This window comes from Phalacrocorax aristotelis, chromosome 1, assembly GCF_949628215.1.
Source record: "Phalacrocorax aristotelis chromosome 1, bGulAri2.1, whole genome shotgun sequence".
Taxonomy (NCBI): domain Eukaryota; kingdom Metazoa; phylum Chordata; class Aves; order Suliformes; family Phalacrocoracidae; genus Phalacrocorax; species Phalacrocorax aristotelis.
In genome coordinates this window covers 95,444,142-95,460,759 of record NC_134276.1, presented here as the reverse complement: position 1 = coordinate 95,460,759, position 16,618 = coordinate 95,444,142, and the positions used below count along the sequence as shown (strand labels likewise).

At 43.7% G+C, this 16,618-nt stretch overlaps 1 protein-coding gene and 1 long non-coding RNA gene across 3 annotated transcripts in view; one reads left to right on the top strand and one right to left on the bottom strand.

The window, feature by feature from the left end:
- Nucleotides 1-7,758, bottom strand: part of USP9X (ubiquitin specific peptidase 9 X-linked) — a 103,717-nt gene extending 95,959 nt beyond the window's left edge. For both annotated transcript variants that reach the window (XM_075098254.1, XM_075098261.1), the window contains exon 1: nt 7,252-7,758. The gene's annotated coding sequence lies outside the window, so the exon portion shown is untranslated. The remainder of the gene's footprint in view (nt 1-7,251) is intronic.
- The window catches only part of LOC142059440 (uncharacterized), a 37,803-nt gene continuing 27,728 nt past the window's right edge, over nt 6,544-16,618 (top strand). The window contains exon 1 of the long non-coding RNA XR_012661342.1: nt 6,544-6,625. This is a non-coding gene — a long non-coding RNA (uncharacterized LOC142059440). The remainder of the gene's footprint in view (nt 6,626-16,618) is intronic.

Here is a 16,618-nt window from a genome sequence, read left to right as displayed (position 1 = left end):
CTCTCATTTTGGCTACTACTTGCCAACAACAAAACTAAACTAAGATGTTGGTCGTTCACCATCCTCATCCAGCTGCCTCCAGGCACCATATCCAGAGTTACTACTGCTTCTAAATATTCATTCTGTTATCAGGGGAGTGATGGAAAGAAAAAGGAAGATTCATGACAGGGCGCATTACCAGACCCTCCCTTCATCTAGTCAAAAATCTTAGGATGGTGCAGATAACTGAAAAACTTCAGTCACACACCTGCTAACCAGAGGCTGACACTGATCACATGGGGTTTTCTTCCATGGCTGAAGACACGTTAGCTTAGAGCAAGGTTTCACTACCACTATGCTAACCTTGTGTCACCCATTACCACTAATGAAAACAAAGCTCTTCATTTCACTCCAAAGCTTTTAATTTTACAACAACAACAAAAAAATCTGTTTTCCCAATCCTAAAACGTGGAAGGAAAGGGAAAGGAATTAATGGCTTCTCAAATGCCGTAAGGGGAATTCATGTTTCAAGTTACATCTTCACTAGACACATTACAAACCGTCAACTACAGCAATGTGGCTAAACTGCTACAAGAATATGAACAGTAAGAATTTTCAGGCAATGTGAGGTTATCTTCCTGTCTAGTTACCAGAACTACCACAAAGAAAGTCTGACACAGCAAGAGGGCTATAAAGCTCTTAAGAAATCTGACATTACTACCTCACCTAGGGAAAAATGTCAGTACACCATCTTAAAAAAAAAGTCCCATTGCCTGTGTGTACGTGCACAGGTGTGGGCGTGTGTTTACACATTATAAGCAGTCAGGAAAAGACCCGGGATTTTAAGGTCCCACTGTGATTAATAAAGCACTGTCTGAAAGACAGGTCAAGCCATATGGAAGGCTGTGCAAAACTGGAGCCTGAAACTGTAGAACAAGTCACTGGAGTTCACCTTTAAGCTCCAGAGAATTTACGTCACAATTTAACAAAAAAAAAGAAAACCTCACAGTTAAAGAACTCAGGCAAATGCATTAGAAGGAAACATCAGAAATCACCACACAATTCACATTTTATTTCTAAATTAGAAATATACGAAGTCTAATATAAAACATAATTTAAACTGAAAGCTTAAACTACAGTTTATCAAAATTTTGGTCTTTCACCAACCTATTCACCTAAAAATTATGCTAAGCAGATCCACTTTTCTTAATTAACTTTCCAATTCATGGACTTGTTCTGTTGAAACTTATTCATAACCACATTGAAGTACTTCATCGCTAAGACAGCAGAAACATTAAGCACCAAAAGATGCAAGGCTCATTTACTGACGTGCCAGTGTACTTTGACAACAATGTTAATTCTTGTCTAATATTAGAGAAGTAAGAGACTCTTCTTCCCCTCGCTGTCAATTTTCTTTTCTGGACAAGAAAACTGAAGTTCCACCCACAGCCAATACAGGCCTGCCACCACCATCCCACACCACTGTGCTCACAAGGACACTCCCCTCCAACCAAAAAAGCCTGTCTGGTAACGGAGAGATCCTACCTGGCACACATCACTACTGTTTTTATTTTACTGAACACACTTCTAACTAATCTCCTTTTTCTCCTTTCACCATTTCAGAGCATTCTAGCTAAGACCACCCTAATACAAAACAATACCTTTTCCTCCTCCCACACCTAGTCCTGCTGAAGCTAGAGAAGAGGTTAAGCAGCAATTAAGTGACTTAAAGATTGAAGCCTATGAAATTTATAATGTACATTTTTGTGTTATTCGATGTTGCCACTCAGCTGTTACAAAAAAAAGTGTTACTTGTCTTAAACAAAGGCTCTTCTAGGGACAATGTTCTATTACTTGAGTGCTGGGTATTTTACATGAAAGCTTAATGAAAAGTTAGCTCTGAAATTCCCTCCATGTACTTTTCATTATTTTGAAGCACTCATTTGAACAACGCTTCTGTTAAAAAGAAAAAAATATACTAGGTAAGTCTTTTACAGTTTATAGCAGAGAGAAGAGGACATGAGCAAACATTAAGGAGTCATATGTCTGTGTTTTGCCTTCAACATATTACTGAATCTCAGCTTAAAAAAAAATTGGGAAAAAGGGTTTCTTCTGTGAGAGTTCTCCATTCACAGACATACATCTTTAAGGAATGATGCAATGTGGAATTCCCCTCTGAGGAGTGAATTCATGGCTAAATGTTAACCACCAAACAGTATGATTTGCTAAGATGTCCATGCAAATATCTATATGCAAGAAAATCACATTTTTCTGTTGGCAGTTACCCGTGTAAGGAAAACTAAATCACAAAACAGGGTTACATACTGTTTTTGTAAGCAGACCAAGGATGCTACAAGTAAAAGTTTCCCACAGTAACACTCCTGATAGATATCCATTACTTCACAAAAAAAGTTGAAAACACTAGCATTCAAAACATGACTAGATTTTAAACCTACATCCCATGGATCTCTTTTGGAGGTGTACTAACACAAAGTTGTTAACCAGAAGCAAGTAATTATTCTTACAGTTAATACTAACTAATCCTTTAAGAAAAGCATACATCAGTAACATTTCCTTCAGAAAGCAAGCCTGTGAACATACATGTGTCCAAATGGTTTTTATTTCCAGCATCTTAATTTTTATTTGAAAACACATCAACAGCTGGCAACAGCTGACATCAAGCAGATTGAATTCAATTCTCAAATAAAATGAATAACTAATGGCTTCTTATAAAACAAAGCAAACAACAGAAAGTTCACAACAGAAAATGCAAAAGGAACTGGCTGTGCTGTTAAGCTCCCATAAGAAAAAAAAAAAGCAACGAAAAGATTTTACACTAAGTCACAACTGGCTACTTTAAGACCTTGTTTACTTTCCTCCTCTCCTCCCTTGTGGTGAAAGTTAACAGCTCTCCTGTAACCTTATCAACATTTAATATTTCAAATTATTTTAACAAACCAGAAAGTGCTCAACGCTTTCTGCGACTGTATCTATTCAAGACTAAACAAGATCTAACTCAAAACATGGTTCTGTTGTGAAGTGCAGAGGGAACCTCTGTTAACCATATTCTCAGGTCACACTACAGCCTTTAGCAGAACAGAGACAGCCAATACAACGTAACTGTTTTTAAAAAAAGATATCTCAACTTATTAGGAAACTGTAATTCATTCTAACGGTGTGAGAATGTTAAGATGTTCCTACATTAATAGAAGAACAAAAACTAGACTTAATATATGAAAAATGTCACTGCATTTTTCTAACGCATTAATCCAAAGTAGCTCGGACTTCCCAGGTAGAAAAATTCAAGCCTCAGTGCATGCAAGCATATGCTTATTAAAGACTTTTCCATCCCTTGCCTCTGCTATAGGAAGACTGTTCCTTTTAACTACCATTCTGCAATACAAAGGTTTACCACACACTGCTCTTCCTAAACATAACCAACTCCTTGGCAAGACAGCTAAGCAACTGACATTCGTCATTGCTGGATACTGCAGAATAGGAACTCCTTAAGGAAAATGGAACAAAATAAAGACTGTGGTGAATGTTCTACACTGATGGTAAAGGGCAAGTATAGCAGTACAGCTTAATTTTTAATTCTTTTTCCATCAGGTTTGTGTCAGGGATACAGCATGCTTAACACAGCTCAGTTATGTAAAGGAAAAAAAGTCATGTGTTTATTTACCACAAACATCACGCATGATATAAGACAAGTCTACAGCAACAGCACACAGCATTGCCAGGGTTGCAAAAGGCAAGGTGCTACAACAAAAGATAGACATTATCAAGCTGTGTTCCCAAAACACACCCCCAAGTACAGCTTTAAATTTTGAACTCTGATTTTAAACAAGGGTGATATGGATAATAGAACTGGACACAGCTACACAGAGCTTCAAGAGGAGACACATGCAGGTTATAAGAAAAACTTAAGTCACTTGAACAAAAGAAACCATGTCCACATGTTCATATTCCTACCAATGCTAACATCCAGGAAACAATTTTCTAAAGGACACAAAAGCCTTCAAACGTACAGCTTTCCAAGTGAACAGAAAACCCAGCAAAGTTTCTTACATCTTCAGACAACCACTTCACACTGGTCTCTGCAAGTGCTGGATAAGCAAGACTACTGGTCCGATTAAACAATCATTGTTATTACAAGAATTAAAGTGTAATAGTTTTGGGGGGTTTGCAGGGTTTGGCTTGTTCTTAAAAAAAATATATGAATCATACTCTAAGTGAAAACCAGTAAGGGACACCTTTGATTAATTTACTTCAAATGAGGCTATCCTGCTCAGGATGTCTTAAAAAAATATATCTACAGGTTTTAGATCTCTTAGGATATATAAAACAATATTTCTGGGAAAAACAAAAAATATATATATATACGCACACACACACTCAAAGTACTGCCTAACACAAAAATGCTTGCCATTCCAATACCTGAAATAAGTTCTGAGCTGATTTCTAAACCAGAGTTGGAAGGACAGAAATATTTACCATGGAACTTAATATATTTTCAATACACACCTGACAGAAACATAACTTTAAAGCCATTTAAAAGTAATTTGTTCAAACTAGTAAGTAACTGAATTCCTAGCCAGTGCTACCCAAAGTTGTATTCATATTTGAAAGTCCTAAACTAATTTCAATTTTAAACATAAGATGTCTTGGAACAAAGGTATTACAGGTACTTTTACTTTCTTAAAAGTCTAATTTTGTTGAATAGACACTAATCCACTATTGCTGTTTATCCTGAGTCTCACTTGTAAGAATACCAGAATATTAATAAAACGTACAAACTTCTGAAAGTATGCATTTAGAACAGAGAGTAGTTGTACTCACCTATTTCTGAGTACAAATGCACCACAATGTGGGAAATAAAATGTTTATGTAAGGATGACAGTGTTCCAGGGATACAGAAAGAGTAAACAGTTTTGCTGCCACTATCCTTATTGATTACCACCTCCAGATGTAGTCTTCCTGTCAATTCAATGGGCAGAAGTATCACCACAAGGGCAAATTCTGCAAGAGATGAAGCAGCAGCCTAGAAAGATTAAGACAGAGGCTACCCAAAAGACATACTATTAAGAAAACCTACACAAAAGTACAAAAGATACTGGAGAAAGAAGAAAGAGTTACTATGATACAATCTTACATTTATTTTAGCTAGATTCCCCCCTGCCCCTCAAAAAAACATGCTGATGCTTGAGTTTCACCCACTGCAGCTTTATGATTATGTTTATGGTTTTCGTTCAAAGCAAGCATCGCTGTTGTCCAGGGTATTGCAACAGAATAATCAATACATGTATTTTATAAGCTTCCCCAAAATTCTTTATATTAGCCACTGTACTTTGTTGGTTCAAAGAATAACCATTACTTCAACTCAAAGAATCAAAAGCCTTATCTTAAAACAAAAACCAACAAGCCACAAACAAAAAAAAACCCAAGCAAACAAAAAAACACCCAACACCCTCATGTATGACTTAGGTTTTGCTGAAATAAATAAGTTACTTGATCAGGAACAGTTATGGTGAGGAGTTCTGCCAACTTCTCAAAGTAAAACCTTAAAATACCAAGAATAAAGTTAGCTGCCTACAGACTTCAGTCACACAATTTCAATTTCATAATCAATGAAGGTCAATCCTCCAAACGCCAATCAATAGTCCCTTCCTAACCATAACAATTTTAATATCTGTTTGTCAGGCATTTAAGAAGCCTGCTGAAAAACACAGGTTACCTAGTCCGCCTGTCATAACAAGCGTTGCCACTGAAGTATACTTGACACTGCATCTTAATATCTAAATTCAACAACTTTTTAAAAATACAGGCCCCAGTTCTGCAACTAGGTCAGCAAAAGCGGGCCTTGTGCTAGCACTGAGCCCATGACTTCAGAGGGTCTTTGGGCTGATAGAAACATCCAGTGATATGAATAAAACTGCAAAACTGTGAGTATAAATCAAGTCATACAGACAACATGAAGACAGCTGAGACAGACACAGTATGTCTACAGTGAGCCTGAGAGTCTTTTGAACATTTAATTAGAACAATGCTTTTCTGAAAGAATTTTTTTTCCTGTAGGGTTGTGTTGTGTGTTATTGTACATCTTCAAAATACTTAACAGGACTTCTTAGGAAGCAACCTGAAAATTAAATACTGCATCACCTCGACGTTTTCAGATGCTTCTATAAGAACAAATTCACTTAAGAACAAAATAAATAATTTTCAAAGGCCGTTCTCTCTGTATACATACAACGCCGCACAAAGCGGGACAGCACAGGTTAACAGAGTGATCACCAATGCACAAAACACCCCAACAACCCATCCAACTCCTGAAAACCTCCGTTTTCTTGAAGACAATAACAGAGAACAACCGTGGCCAAACTGCACGCAACTACCCCCGCCACACACCTCGGACAAGGGGAGGGGGTTACGTCGCCTGAAATAAATTGCATCAGACGAGCCCCAAGACCTAACTTGGAGAAGAGGCGGCAGGGTGAACAGAGGGAAGAAGATGATGTGAAAAGCCACGAGCGTTTTTTGTGCTTCGAAATAGGGTTGCTATAAGCCCGAGACCAGAGGAGTGGCCTACGTGTAAATAATGTTTACAGCGGGCGTCAACGAGCTGGTGCTGGTGGTTTTCATTGAGACGGTAGGAAAAGCGCCTCGGCAGGGCCTTATTTCCAGGCGTCGCCCGGGCCTACACGACTCCAATCACTCCACCTCAGTAATGGCGTTCGGTGCGAAGGGAAGCAAGAACCAGGGGAGGCAAAGCTGGGTGCAGCGCTGCGGGGAGCCACCAGGCCCCCCTCGCCGGGGGGGTACGGGGGGGACACACGGCGGCGGGGGCCGGCCGGCTGAGCCCCCCGAAGGGCGCGGGGCGGGGAGCGCTTCCACCCCCCCGGCAGCCGGGGAGAGGATGAGGAGCCGTCAGCCATTTTCCTTTGCCCTCCAAAACACCAGCGATGCAGGGCCACACGCCGGGGGCTGCGAGGGAGGCGCTGCCGCCACCCGCCGCCCGTTATCCCCACCCCGCACACACACCCCCCGCAAACACCCCCGCTCTCCGCCCCGCGGGGGCCTGGCTCGCCCCCTCCTCCCCGCCGCACCCCGCCGTCCCGCACCCCGGCCCGGGGAGCCCCAGCCCCGGAAAGCGCCTCCCGCCGCTCCGCTCGGCAAGGCGGGCAGCACACGAAGGGCTTCCCCCCCGGCCCAGCCGCCTCGCCTCCCGGACCCGGCCCTCCCGGATCCGCCCGGGCACGGCTTTCCGCCACTCACCCCCGCACAGTTTCCCCTTGTCCCGCGGCGGCTGCTGCTGCGACGGCCCGGTGCCCTCCCGGGTGCTGCCGAAGGAACACGGCCGGGGACTGCCTCATCCCCGGCAGCCAGCGGGGCAGAGTCTCATGCCAGGCCCCGCGATCCCGGGCGTGCAGCCGGCTGGCTGAGGGGGCGGCTCCGCTTCCCCGGTTTCCCCCCCTCTCCGGGCGGGCGCCGTGTACTGCGACGGGAGGAGGAAGAGGAGGAGGAGGGAGGGCGAAGCTGCCGCCGCTGCCCCGCGCTTCAGATCTCGGCCCTGGCCGCTCCGCTCTCTCCGGCGCCGGCGGCACCGCTGGGGCGTTTTTCCTGCGTCACCAGCTCCTGCCCCGGGCTTCGGCTCCGGCTGGGGCTTGGCCGGGGCCTGCGCCCTCCGCTCCGCCCCGTCCGGGGACCGGGCGCTGGCGGGGGAGGGGGAAAGGGCGCACGGGCACCGCGCGCCTCTCGCCGAGGCCCGGGGCTTGGTTGGGCGGCGGGGGCAGGCAGGCGGAAGGCAGGAAGGCGGCAGCTGAGGGGCCGGCCCGGGCGGCTCGAGCGCTCTGCGCTGACGGCTCCGTGCGTGTGGGGGGAGGGGACGGAGGGCGGGGGAGGGAGCGAGGCGAGACGCGGCGGCGGCGGCTCCTCGCGCTCCCGGCAGCGCACCTCCGTCTGGCGGGGCCCTGCGCAAGATGGCGGCCCCGGCAGAGTCTTCCGCGACCGGCCCGCGCCGCAGGCCCTGACCTAGCGCAGCGGCAGCAGCAGCAGCGACGGCTCCGCCACCCGAACGGCGTGACGCGCTCCCCGCCCCCGTACCCCCGGGCTGTCACACACGCTGCAGCGGCGAGGCCCAGGCCGCGGCCCGCCTGCCGCCACCCCTACGTGTGCGGCGAGGGAGCGCGCGCGAGGAAAGGCGGCGCGGAGGGGGGGAAGGGAGAGTGTGTACACGCGCGCGCGCGCGCGCGACCGTTTCACGTCGGTTGGGCTCGAGCGGGTTCCATTGTGACCCGCCGGGCGAACCGCACCGAGGGCCCGGATAATGACGTCAGCGCTGCCGTCTGGGTCCGGTCCCTCCCCTCCCTTTCCTCAGCGGCCACCGCCGCCGCCGCGCTGGGGCCCGTCGGGGGTGGGGGGGCGGTGGCCGGGGCCGCTCCGCCGGCGGCGCGTCCCCTCGGGCCTGGCGCACCGCCCAGGCCCAGCCCGCGGTCGCCCTGCGGGAGGCCGGCGGACAAAGCCCGGCGGAGGGCGGCGCCGGCGGTTTGGGGACGCCAGGAGCCGGTCGCGGCGTCCCCGCTCATCGCCCGTGGCCGAGATCGAGCCGGGCAAGCGGGGGGAAAGGCGGGCTTGTGCGGGGCGGCGGCTCTTGCATCGGTGGCCTCAGCTGGGGCTGGGCCGTCCCTCGGGCCTCGGCCACCTCCGGGCCTTGGCCCCCTCCACGCCTCGAGCTCGCCGTCTGGCAAGGGGCTTTGGACAGGCCTTCCCTCGGGGCCGGCAAAGACGATCGCAGGGGTGACTGCATCCGTCACTGAAACGCTGCCTCCCGCACAACCGACACCTGGTTAGGAGGCACCAGCATTTTAAAAAGCTAAATGGATCTTTCTGTCGCCCTCATTTCTTCTTCAGATACGTCTACGTTTATGTGCATGACTGTTTCATAGAGCCTGAAGTCAGTAGAATCCCAGTCTGCCTAGGTGCTTTGCATAGGAACCGGGGAGGCTTTAAATCTGGATTTAAAACCTGGAAAAAAATGGGAAAGCATGCCTTGTGGAAGGACAAGTTTGGCAGACGTGGGGAATGTGGTCTTGGACAGTACCTGAAAGGGTGCTCAATTTTTTGTGTAGTTTGTTTGTATTCCAAGGTCAAAGTCTCATTTTAACAACATCATTCAAGAATTTCAGAGCAGGAAGTGAAAAATACAGTATCGAGCTGAAAACATAGGAGGAATTGAGGTCGTATGGGTTGGAATTTGCTCAAGAGGCTAGGGCTAACAGCCTTAACTCTTGTGCAAAATGTTTATCTGTTGGACCACGCAGTGACAAAGACTAAAATACCGGTTGCTCATTGCAGGAGCTGTGGGTGGGTGTTTTTCTGTAAAAAGCTAGAGCTCAAAAGCAAGTGGTGATATCTACTGTTATTTCCTATTTTAACAAAGTTCGAGTTAGTCCTTTTGTTGCTAATCACTAGGTTGTGTTACTTGGGAAGGAAATCTGAAGTATGTCTATGTTAACCACTCAGTAAACAAAACAAAGGATGCAGCTGCTTCATCACTGTACAAATGCAACTGAAAGAATAGCTTTACCTGCATTTTCTTCACCAACAGTGAAAACAAGCCATAACCACAGTGAAAATCTGCGTAAGCCTGTTCATGTTTGGGTTGGAAATACGTGTAATCACAGAAAGAACAGCCCTTTTACCTCGGTGGTTTTCATGCCTCTGAGCATGTTGTTGTGGTTGCCTTTCCCCTTTTTTGTCTCTTATCAGTTACTTTGGGCTTTCCCCCCTATTTCAAATTTTTCCAGTTCATTCTCCTGGGAAAGCATTTAAAATTGCTGCAACTACAATGCATTTAACTCTCCTTGCCTGCCGCAGCGTTCTCCCTCGAGCTCTTCATTGTTTATGATGACTTTCAGAGGCACAATGGTGCCTCAAACAATTGTAGTTGTATATTTTTTGACACCTCTTATCCTTAAAAATAAACTGCTGTGTTTATTGATGTTTATTTATTGTTAAGTACACCCCTGTTTTAACAACAGGCCAAATATTGTGTTCCTTTTAACCACTCTGGTGTTTTTAGCAGAGCCAAACAGTGACACGTCAGTGGATTTTTATAACATGGGCAATTTTCCACCAAGAAATTGACTGTCAGTTCACAAAGAATTCAACCAAAAAGATATAAGTAATACTTGTGAAAAAAATACTGGTACAAGCAAGTGTTCCCTCTTGTGAAGAAGGGTTCCTGCAGCCAGGAAAAAGAGTAGAAGTTCTGATTAATTTAATCGAAACCTTAGGCTTTGAACAAAGTGAGAACTGATTCCTCCTCAGCTTTCTGGGACCTTTGGTGGTATTTTTCTGATTTTAGATTCTATTTTATGTACAGTTAGCAGAAGCATAATGAGATATAAGGACTTTTGCACTTCTGTGGGGAAAAAAAATACATGACTTCATGTTTATTCTTACTTTTATATTTGACCTCCTTCCTGTTTTAAAAGTATATTCTGAAGTGCTTTGATAGACCAGCAGTTGCTTGTAGCTGTGCTAATCAAAGGTCACGATAGGCTGAAGTAGACAGCTATTTATGGCACTGAATAAAAGAAGATATTGGGAGGGCAATGGCACGTTGTGGTTACAAAACAAGCGAACGGCACACCAGACTCCTGTCTGGGGAGTTCTTCCTCTTCTCCCAAACAGAAATCAATGCCCATCGCTCTTCACTAAGACTTCCAGAGTTCTCTGCAGGCATTGCCGTGGCTCACCTTGTACGACACTGCTTTGCCTTTGGAAAAGGTTGGTGCTTCCCCCCCACCCCCTCAACACTGCAAATAAATGTTACTGGTTTATGTTTGTGCAGCAACTATGGAAACAAAAGGGTATGAGTGAGATGAATTGCTGACTGAAGAGTATTCGTGGTATGAAGAGAGAAGTCAGTAGGCACTCGCAAAACTCACTAATTGTTCTAAAGTAAGTGTCCATGCAGAGAACTACGGCAGGATCATGTATTCCTCAGCAGCCCTTCTGGTTGGTTCCCCTCTGTACACAACCATTGGTATGACTGGAAATGCTTTTGCAACGTGTTTAATTCAGCGCAAAAATGCAGGGAATGGAAGCGCTTCCCTGCAGGCTTCCCAGCTCACGCGCTGCAGCCAGCCTATCAAACAAAAAGTGAAACCAGTTAGGAACTAGCTGATTGTGTTGTTCATTGACTAACCCAAAAGAAATTAAAACCAAAACATTTTGATGAGGGAATGATTCAGAATTTAGGAAGATCTGTGTGCTAATAGATGCGTTTATCCGTAGCTCTTAAACTCTCATTGGCACCGCGCTGCTCCGTAGGCAAAAATGAAACTTATATGGAGCTTTGCAACTGGGTAGCATAAAGGAGCAATAACAGATGAGAGAACGCAGAATTTTGCCACAGACCAAAGACAGATCATTTTTTTCCTTCCGGTTCAGCCCTTTAGATGCTGCATTACGTGGTATCTCCCAACTCTCAGAAAACATCTTCTGAGAAAATATCTTCTTAAAAGAAGATAAAACACTGCTTGAAAATCAAGCAAGTTACTGCCTGGACATTAAGGTCTGTTGTAAGGGATCACGTCAGGGATCAATCTTGCAACATTTTTGGTATTTTTGGGCCCAATCTAGTAAATCGCTTACACACATGAGTAGTGCTCTCAGTTTACACAATTTTTCATTGACTGACTTAACCTGCGTGTGAGGGCCAGTAAGGAAAAAGTACTTTGCACTTGCCCGAGCCTTTGGTTTATGCAGCGTATATTTTGTGTAGTATTTTGGCAATAATGATATGCGGGTATATGTCATTCTGTGCAACATCAGATCATAGGATGTCATCCCTTTCAGAAAAGAACTATGTTTCACAGTTGTAATTTCTAATGTAAAGCATAACTATATGGTAGTAGGAACAGAACATTACATAGATGATTAAATGATATTTTCATACTGGGAATAATAATGAGCCTGAAATACAACACGAGTGGTGGACAGTGTCTGTTATTCCCACTCTCACACTCGGTGCACATGTTGTTGTGTACCATTGGTTGTGTGAGGCATGATGAAAATGAGAGACTATTGCAGAGATGTGCAGAGGTGTTCCCCACAGGAAATGGGTTCCATCATGGCACCCCAGGGACCAGCTTTTCCCTGGGGGTCAGGAGCAGTAGGGGCTCCCCATGGTGGTGTGGCAGGGCAGGCCCTGGCAACCCAGGCCCATCCCTCTGCACCCACCACCACCAGGCCAGCCCCAGCCCCAGGCATCGAGCACCTCTATGCTTGGCTGGGCTGAAATGGGGTCCTGGACAGGAGTACTGGGGGCACCAGGGGAGGCTGCTGAGGGGCCCTGTTAGTGCCCTCAGGGCCCTCATACATCTATATTTTCTAGCCAACATGGCGAGTGATTAGTGTGTCGGACGGGAAAATGCCAAGCAGCTCAGTGAGAACTTTGCCCTCTGTATCCCTTAAATTGATAAGCAAAAGCCAATAAAGTTATTCCAATAACAAATAATTAAGGTGGGTTTAAAGTGTTTAGCATAAAATTACTATATCTAGACACCATGTTTTTAGGGTTTTCTATATGGAACAAAGCCAGGATCTAAATGCAGTAAATTTAAAAATTGAGGTATTGTGTATGTATTACAAAATTGAGATACAATCTCTGCCTTCCGTACTAGCCTGAGTTTAATAAAGTCTGGGGCAGGGGGGAGGTGTCACCCTGAGGTATCAGTACTTACTATACCTTACTATACATTCAAAATTAGGAAAAAAATTGCCATAGAAGTAATGTACCAAGAAGTTGCAAAAACTGTTCTGGAGTGATGCTATATCTGTTTTCTGTTACAAATAAAGGGTGAGTACGGACACTTCATTTTAGTTTCTCCTGAGATGGCTGCTTTAATTACCATTCCTCATATCAATATAAGACTTCTCTTCATAGTCATAACTTACCATCTTTCCACTTTCAGTTTCTGGTTGTATGAGATGTTAACAGTGATGTTGGAGTGAGCATAATGTCACTCATTAAAGACTCATAGAAACAGTTAAGCCCAATTTATGCTCCACACTTACGGGTACAAAAGAATGCATGCTTAGGTAGAAATCATAGAAATTTGATAAGAAAAAGATTCTACAGGGACCTGTGGCCTCTTACGTTGAAGAAGGAATGGTGCCTGATTAGGAACAATTCTTATGAGAAAAATACGGTGTGGCATTTTCCTGTTATTCATTTAGTTGTTCAGATAAAGGTTAATTGAATAGCATAAACAGAAATTCTGTGTCTACCAAATACCGCAAGAGTCTGGTTGTGTAAACTTCTGTTTACAGGCTGAAAAATGTATCTCACCATCTTTCAGAGAGAGAGCAATTTGGAATACTTTATTTTTCCTGTCTAGTTGGTTCCTAGCCGAACTGTCCTCAGATAAACCATGTGGTGTCCATGTGAAAAGCATCCATCCCATAGGATTTGGACAGAGTTCAACAAATTGATTTGACAACCATATGGTCCTCTTCATCCACATGAACCTTGAAGAAGTCTGACTTCCTTCCAGCCTTAGGAGTAGAGTGAGGGAAGAAGGGAACTGTTCTTAAAACTTGTCAATGCTGCTAAGCATGCTGGATGAGAACACTGTCAAAAAAATGCAAGAAATTTTGTAGATTCACGAACTAGTCCCATTTTATCAGTTTTTCCTAAATGCATCTCTTCACACACAGTGTTTGTCTTTGCACCAGTATAAACTTGAAGGAGACTGTTATTCACAAAATTATATCCGTTACGTATTACGTGATGGTCGTTTTCACTTACATAGGGATTCTAAACACAAGAGTTGCTATGTGCACAGTAGAACTGAAGCAGCTGGGTTTCCTAAGGCTGAGCATCTCACACCCTTCCAACCCTGATCTCCCCCCAACCTTGAATTACATCCCTCACATGCTGAAGTGCCTGTTTTATGTTAAATATGCTGGACTAGTCAGGAGCTTAATTAGCTATTAGCAAGCAGGAGGTATAATAACTAAATTGTACTTGCCTTTCCAACAGTGGGCACTTCTTCTGCATTTCTTCCCCCTCTTGCTAACAGTCTTCCTGAAATTTGTAGGAATTAACGTCTCTTTGGAAGCCCTTATCCCTTGTTCAGAGTTTATTGAAGTTGGCTGAAAGGCTCAAGGGGAACTGATAGGCAGAGGGACAGCTAGACAACAGGATTATGTGAAACCAGTATCATTAAGAAACCATGAAAAGTTTCAAAACAGGGTAGTCTGACAGGAGAAAGGCTACTACTGCAGTTCTGGGATGGCAAAAAAAAAGAAAAGACAGAGGTGTGATCAGAAAGAAAGAGAGAAACAATAGAAAAAGATTATTTAAGAGTAAACCACAAAATATGAAACAAAGACTAACATGATTTGAATGAAAGCACAGATCCTTTCAGATCTTATATTAATACTTTTACCCAAGCTGTATAAAATAGCTTGTCAGAAAGGCTTAAATTGAAAAATATGTACAGGAAGGAAGTTTGGAATTTTGTAAAACGAGTTTTCTTTTTCTTTCCTGGGATTAAAGATTTTTTTTTTTTTTTGCAGTCTGTAGAGGAATTTAACAGTGCAGCATGCAAAGTAGTAGGATTTTGGAACCTTTAGTTATTTATTTGTCACTCCACTCTTCTTTTTCACCAGAAGCTTTTCTTAGCTATCTATATTTAATTGCCAGTTACCTGCAAAAATAATCCCCATTGTCAAAAACTTCTCTGAAAAAAACCACTACTTGTGTTTTCATAAAATGGGATAGTAAGCAAATGTCAGTTTGCACTGCTGATTTGGAAAGACTGAATTTTGGTAACTGCAATTATATTGCTATTCCATTATCTCACTGTGGCAGGTCATTTCAGAACATAATGCGGATAAACTTTTTGCCATATTGTGTTTTATGTAGACCTATAGCCTTCCTGAGAGATTACATACATTTAAATTATATTTGATAAATATGAAGGAACTTATACTAGGACTTTTGTAGTAGCAGTGTTATTTTAGCTGGGAGGTTAGTAGTAGTAATAATGTTTGAGCAATAGCACTGTCTTTGTAGCCAGAATGGCATAAGGCAATAAGCAAGCCAGAACTTGTAAGGAGAGGTAATATCTTTTATTAGATCTGAAAACAGACTTGTATGCATCAAAGCTTGTCTGTTTTTACTAGACATATCAGTTAGTCTATTGAAACAATATATAAGTAGGCCCTTTATCATCCAGAGGCAATCTGCTTTTTCTCAGCACGCTAACACTTTCCCATTAATTTTTTTAGCTTACTCTTTTGGGAAGGTAGATATTACTCAGGGTCTAAATATATGGAAATAGCTGAAGGGACAAAAGCTAAAGTGTATGCTGTAAACAGAAGTTTATTTCTGTGTTTTTCCTTTTTGAATACTAAGCAAAACACACTTTAGAAGTCCAATTGACTTGTCACTACTTCTGTCTTTTGCACTGCTCTCACTTACAGATTGAAACCAAATGGACAGCTCTGATACCAACAAGTTACTTTTCTTTTTGAAATCTTCATCGAATCATAGAATGTCCTGAGCTGGAAGGGACCCACAAGAATCATTGAGCCCAACTCCTAACTACTAGACTAGAATTCTGTATTTTTTCTGCTTTTAAACTTATTACCATTTATTTCCTAAGTTAGAATGAGATTCAAATTTCAGATCATAATGTCCCTTTAATTGTTTGCCTTATCTTGTGTTTGTACTTTTACATGCACATGTAGTAATACACATTTAGGGGTACTTCCATGTTTTTAAATCTTTGACAGAAAATCTTAAAATCTTTAACAAAACAAAAATGAACAAAATAATGTATTAATTTCCCAGAGACAAAGTAGTTACTCCTTTATTTTCTGAAATGACAGAAGAAATCTTAAACCATCCATGTTCTGTGCTGGGTTTTTTTTCTTGTCTCTGAATGAGATTTTTAATAGATGAACCAAAATGCCAGCAGCTCTTAAGGATTTTCGTTTGTGACTATACATCATTACAAAAGACTAATTCCTTACTCTTCTCAGGTGGAGGCTCCATCTGAAGTCCATGGATTAATGCCATTAGTAGGATTCATTTCACTGAGTAATAGTAGACTTTGAAGTTTTCCTTGAACCTTAATTCAAGGAATGTTACAAGTATCAAAAACACATGGCTGAAAGACTGCGGCTGATCACAGTTTAGCAGATCTAGCCCCTTAGTGGGCTAAATCCATCATAAGTCTGTCTCTATTTCAAAGGAGAATGAGGCTCCTAACATGTTAAACAAATAGTCGTTTCAGCTGGATACATCTCACCGGGTTGTAACCCCCTGAAAATGGGGCACCTTGTCGGATGTGGCTGCCTGACATCCCTGGGCAGTCCATGGGGAAAGGCAGGCGCTCCCCGAGCACGACTTGCCTCACTCTACCATTGCCCTCCAGAGCTGCTTTCCTTTCTCCCATAGCTGCGGAGAAAGTGTGAATGGCTACGTAACTTTCAGCCTGCCAGTGTTAGGTGATACGAAATTTGGATTCTCAGCAAGGGGAGTGTCTGCCCAGAAGCGAGTTTTGCAGCTGTAAGCAAGCTGAGCAAGGAGCCCACTAACAAGCAGGTGCCTATGGCCAGG